This window comes from Musca autumnalis, unplaced genomic scaffold (assembly GCF_047663935.1).
Source record: "Musca autumnalis isolate F117 unplaced genomic scaffold, ASM4766393v1 scaffold_4, whole genome shotgun sequence".
Classification (NCBI taxonomy): domain Eukaryota; kingdom Metazoa; phylum Arthropoda; class Insecta; order Diptera; family Muscidae; genus Musca; species Musca autumnalis.
The window spans coordinates 239,891,800-239,897,799 of NW_027411977.1; the positions used below are offsets into that span (position 1 = coordinate 239,891,800).

The window sequence follows — 6,000 nt, forward strand, 5'->3', positions numbered from 1 at the left end:
ATACACTCGCACGCACACGGATACCCACACAAGTCCAGTCAAAGTCATATGGTAATTTTGAAAATGCAAGCCTGTGAAATTCATGGTGACACTTGAGAAGAAGGAGGCTTGTGTGGGTAATTATGTTGGCTGGCTGTGTGTGGCTCGCTCAGTCGGCAATGGACATTGTGGTCTGTTTACGGCGGGAATATAAACAAAGGCAACAATTTTAACGACTTCCAACAACAAATTCGTCAAGCCTGAAAAATTCTACACCACATTTTAACAATAATCGCCGCGTAACTAAAACCTCTTGAGATTGAGGCACCTAAAGGGGCTATGGCACACATACAAACATGTGTTACTTATGCGACATGCCTCATAACGTCGCGACATTTGCAAAAAGTCATAATTTTTTGTTATATTTAAAGATTGTTTATATTGAAAACAAATCATGCCTTGGCATGATTAAGAATCATTGAGATCGATGCCTCAGCAAGGATCAGGTTACTATGGCCTGGATTTTTAAAGATTTTTCGAAACAATCATGAACAACAATAGGTGTGGATTTTTTAAGAATTTTTTTGGGATAACCATAAACAACAATAGGCCCGAATTTTTAAAGATTATTTGAAGCAACCATAAACAACAATAGGCGTGGATTTTTTAAAGATTTTTTGCTACAACCACAAACAACAATAGGTGTGGATTTTTTAAAGATTTTTTGCTACAACCATAAACGACAATAGGCGTGGATTTTTTAAAGATTTTTTGCTACAACCACAAACAACAATAGGCGTGGATCTTTTAAAGATTTTTTGCTCGAACCATAAACAACAAAAGGCGTGGATTTTTTAAAGATTTTTTGCTACAACCACAAACAACAATAGGCGTGGATTTTTTAAAGATTTTTTGCTACAACCACAAACAACAATAGGCGTGGATTTTTTAAAGATTTTTTGCTACAACCATAAACAACAAAAGGCGTGGATTTTTTAAAGATTTTTTGCTCGAACCATAAACAACAAAAGGCGTGGATTTTTTAAAGATTTTTTGCTACAACCACAAACAACAATAGGCGTGGATTTTTTAAAGATTTTTTGCTACAACCATAAACAACAAAAGGCGTGGATTTTTTAAAGATTTTTTGCTCGAACCATAAACAACAAAAGGCGTGGATTTTTTAAAGATTTTTTGCTCGAACCATAAACAACAAAAGGCGTGGATTTTTTAAAGATTTTTCGCTCGAACCATAAACAACAAAAGGCGTGGATTTTTTAAAAATTTTTTGCTCGAACCATAAACAACAATAGGCGTGGATTTTTTAAAGATTTTTTCCTACAACCATAAACAACAATAGGCGTGGATTTTTTAAAGATTTTTTGCTCGAACCTTAAACAACAAAAGGCGTGGATTTTTTAAAGATTTTTTGCTACAACCATAAACAACAATAGGCGTGGATTTTTTAAAGATTTTTTGCTACAACCATAAACAACAATAGGCGTGGATTTTTTAAAGATTTTTTGCTACAACCACAAACAACAATAGGCGTGGATTTTTTAAAGATTTTTTGCTACAACCATAAACAACAATAGGCGTGGATTTTTTAAAGATTTTTTGCTACAACCACAAACAACAATAGGCGTGGATTTTTTAAAGATTTTTTGCTACAACCACAAACAACAATAGGCGTGGATTTTTTAAAGATTTTTTGCTACAACCACAAACAACAATAGGCGTGGATTTTTTAAAGATTTTTTGCTACAACCACAAACAAAAAAAGGCGTGGATTTTTTAAAGATTTTTTGCTACAACCACAAACAACAATAGGCGTGGATTTTTTAAAGATTTTTTGCTACAACCACAAACAACAATAGGCGTGGATTTTTTAAAGATTTTTTGCTACAACCACAAACAACAATAGGCGTGGATTTTTTTAAAGATTTTTTGCTACAACCACAAACAACAATAGGCGTGGATTTTTTAAAGATTTTTTGCTCGAACCATAAACAACAAAAGGCGTGGATTTTTTAAAGATTTTTTGCTCGAACCATAAACAACAAAAGGCGTGGATTTTTTAAAGATTTTTTGCTACAACCACAAACAACAATAAGCGTGGATTTTTTAAAGATTTTTTGCTACAACCACGAACAACAATAGGCGTGGATTTTTTAAAGATTTTTTGCTCGAACCATAAACAACAAAAGGCGTGGATTTTTTAAAGATTTTTTGCTACAACCACAAACAACAATAGGGGTGGATTTTTTAAAGATTTTTTGCTACAACCACAAACAACAATAGGCGTGGATTTTTTAAAGATTTTTTGCTACAACCATAAACAACAAAAGCGTGGATTTTTTAAAGATTTTTTGCTACAACCACAAACAACAATAGGCGTGGATTTTTTAAAGATTTTTTGCTACAACCACAAACAACAATAGGCGTGGATTTTTTAAAGATTTTTTGCTACAACCACAAACAACAATAGGCGTGGATTTTTTAAAGATTTTTTGCTACAACCACAAACAACAATAGGCGTGGATTTTTTAAAGATTTTTTGCTACAACCACGAACAACAATTGGCGTGGATTTTTTAAAGATTTTTTGCTACAACCACGAACAACAATAGGCGTGGATTTTTTAAAGATTTTTTGCTACAACCACGAACAACAATAGGCGTGGATTTTTTAAAGATTTTTTGCTACAACCACGAACAACAATAGGCGTGGATTTTTTAAAGATTTTTTGCTACAACCATAAACAACAAAAGCGTGGATTTTTTAAAGATTTTTTGCTACAACCACAAACAACAATAGGCGTGGATTTTTTAAAGATTTTTTGCTACAACCACGAACAACAATAGGCGTGGATTTTTTAAAGATTTTTTGCTCGAACCATAAACAACAAAAGGCGTGGATTTTTTAAAGATTTTTTGCTACAACCATAAACAACAAAAGGCGTGGATTTTTTAAAGATTTTTTGCTACAACCATAAACAACAAAAGCGTGGATTTTTTAAAGATTTTTTGCTACAACCACAAACAACAATAGGCGTGGATTTTTTAAAGATTTTTTGCTACAACCACGAACAACAATAGGCGTGGATTTTTTAAAGATTTTTTGCTACAACCACGAACAACAATAGGCGTGGATTTTTTAAAGATTTTTTGCTACAACCATAAACAACAAAAGCGTGGATTTTTTAAAGATTTTTTGCTACAACCACAAACAACAATAGGCGTGGATTTTTTAAAGATTTTTTGCTACAACCACAAACAACAATAGGCGTGGATTTTTTAAAGATTTTTTGCTACAACCACAAACAACAATAGGCGTGGATTTTTTAAAGATTTTTTGCTACAACCACGAACAACAATAGGCGTGGATTTTTTAAAGATTTTTTGCTACAACCACGAACAACAATAGGCGTGGATTTTTTAAAGATTTTTTGCTACAACCACGAACAACAATAGGCGTGGATTTTTTAAAGATTTTTTGCTACAACCATAAACAACAAAAGCGTGGATTTTTTAAAGATTTTTTGCTACAACCACAAACAACAATAGGCGTGGATTTTTTAAAGATTTTTTGCTACAACCACGAACAACAATAGGCGTGGATTTTTTAAAGATTTTTTGCTCGAACCATAAACAACAAAAGGCGTGGATTTTTTAAAGATTTTTTGCTACAACCACAAACAGCAATAGGCTTGGATTTTTTAAAGATTTTTTGCTACAACCATAAACAACAAAAGCGTGGATTTTTTAAAGATTTTTTGCTACAACCACAAACAACAATAGGCGTGGATTTTTTAAAGATTTTTTGCTACAACCACGAACAACAATAGGCGTGGATTTTTTAAAGATTTTTTGCTACAACCACGAACAACAATAGGCGTGGATTTTTTAAAGATTTTTTGCTACAACCAAAAACAACAATAGGAGTGGATTTTTTAAAGATTTTTTGCTACAACCACGAACAACAATAGGAGTGGATTTTTTAAAGATTTTTTGCTACAACCATAAACAACAATAGGCGTGGATTTTTTAAAGATTTTTTGCTACAACCATAAACAACAATAGGTGTGGATTTTTTAAAGATTTTTTGCTACAACCATAAACAACAATAGGCGTGGATTTTTTAAAGATTTTTTGCTACAACCATAAACAACAATAGGCGTGGATTTTTTAAAGATTTTTTGCTACAACCATAAACAACAATAGGCGTGGATTTTTTAAAGATTTTTTGCTACAACCATAAACAACAATAGGAGTGGATTTTTTAAAGATTTTTTGCTACAACCATAAACAACAATAGGCGTGGATTTTTTAAAGATTTTTTGCTACAACCATAAACAACAAAAGGCGTGGATTTTTAAAGATTTTTTGCTACAAACATAAACAACAATAGACGTGGATTTTTAAAAGATTTTTTGCTACAACCATAAACAACAATAGGCGTGGATTTTTAAAGATTTTTTGCTACAACCATAAACAACAATAGGCGTGGATTTTTTAAAGATTTTTTGCTCGAACCATAAACAACAAAAGGCATGGATTTTTTAAAGATTTTTTGCTACAACCACAAACAACAATAGGCGTGGATTTTTTAAAGATTTTTTGCTCGAACCATAAACAACAAAAGGCGTAGATTTTTTAAAGATTTTTTGCTCGAACCATAAACAACAAAAGGCGTGGATTTTTAAAGATTTTTTGCTCGAACCATAAACAACAAAAGGCGTGGATTTTTTAAAGATTTTTTGCTCGAACCATAAACAACAAAAGGCGTGGATTTTTTAAAGATTTTTTGCTCGAACCATAAACAACAAAAGGCGTGGATTTTTTAAAGATTTTTTGCTACAACCATAAACAACAATAGACGTGGATTTTTAAAAGATTTTTTGCTCGAACCATAAACAACAAAAGGCGTGGATTTTTAAAGATTTTTTGGTACAACCATAAACAACAATAGACGTGGATTTTTAAAAGATTTTTTGCTCGAACCATAAACAACAAAAGGTGTGGATTTTTAAAGATTTTTTGCTCGAACCATAAACAACAAAAGGCGTGGATTTTTAAAGATTTTTTGCTCGAACCATAAACAACAAAAGGCGTGGATTTTTTAAAGATTTTTTGCTACAACCATAAACAACAATAGGCGTGGATTTTTTAAAGATTTTTTGCTACAACCACAAACAACAATAGGCGTGGATTTTTTAAAGATTTTTTGCTACAACCACAAACAACAATAGGCGTGGATTTTTTAAAGATTTTTTGCTACAACCACAAACAACAATAGGCGTGGATTTTTTAAAGATTTTTTGCTACAACCACAAACAACAATAGGCGTGGATTTTTTAAAGATTTTTTGCTACAACCACAAACAACAATAGGCGTGGATTTTTTAAAGATTTTTTGCTACAACCACAAACAACAATAGGCGTGGATTTTTTAAAGATTTTTTGCTACAACCACAAACAACAATAGGCGTGGATTTTTTAAAGATTTTTTGCTACAACCACAAACAACAATAGGCGTGGATTTTTTCAAAGATTGGATTTTTTTAAAGATTTTTTTGGAGGACCCCTAAAGAGCATTAGGCGTGGATTTTATAAAGAATTTTTGGTGATGCCTTTACATTTCCTATGTCCATTTTTATGTACACCTGAATCCTAATATTTGCCTGGATTCACTATGTTCGACCCATATGTCGAAAATGTATGCCTGTATGTCAAAGTTTTTTACAGTCCATGTCTACCTTATTTTACTCGCAAGCTTTCGACCAATTTAACCGGTCACTTTGGTAATAATTTTCATCTTTAACACACATTTCTCATATATTGTCAGTCCATCCATCCCACACTTCACAACATTTTAAAAACCAAAACAAATATTTATTTTTTATTTTAATTTTTCGTAAATATTATTTTCTCCCTAAAGTATTTAATTCTTTAGTTTTCTGCGTAGCTATCTGCTCCACTAACGAAACGAATGAACACACGTGAATGCAGGGGAAAAACTGT

General features: G+C 32.2%; 1 protein-coding gene across 1 annotated transcript in view; it reads right to left on the bottom strand.

The window, feature by feature from the left end:
• The window catches only part of LOC141402031 (uncharacterized), a 30,644-nt gene extending 24,644 nt beyond the window's left edge, over positions 1-6,000 (bottom strand). The window contains exon 1 of the mRNA XM_073982651.1: positions 5,736-6,000. The gene's annotated coding sequence lies outside the window, so the exon portion shown is untranslated. The remainder of the gene's footprint in view (positions 1-5,735) is intronic.